Source organism: Heptranchias perlo, chromosome 5 (assembly GCF_035084215.1).
Source record: "Heptranchias perlo isolate sHepPer1 chromosome 5, sHepPer1.hap1, whole genome shotgun sequence".
Taxonomy (NCBI): domain Eukaryota; kingdom Metazoa; phylum Chordata; class Chondrichthyes; order Hexanchiformes; family Hexanchidae; genus Heptranchias; species Heptranchias perlo.
Genome location: NC_090329.1, coordinates 106,029,094 through 106,029,416, shown reverse-complemented (window position 1 = coordinate 106,029,416; position 323 = coordinate 106,029,094).

Here is a 323-nt window from a genome sequence, read left to right as displayed (position 1 = left end):
CACTTCAGAGGCTGGACAGAGAGATGAATGGTACACGGGAGGGGAGACTTTACTGAGTACACTTTGATGATGGGGAACATTGCTCGTTGCCAGCGAATATCAGAACATTTTATTTATTTCTGCCAGTTGCCAACTTAACTGTAGAAACATGTTTATCTGCATTCTCCTGTATTTACGTATTAGAGATAATTTTCCGACTTTGCATTCCTGGTGGATGGACTTGACCACTGCGAACGCACACTGGAAATTCAAGGTCGGTCTGCATGTGATTTTCTGGCCATTCATTTAAATGGTTAGAAAATCGCACTTAGCATGGTCTGAAT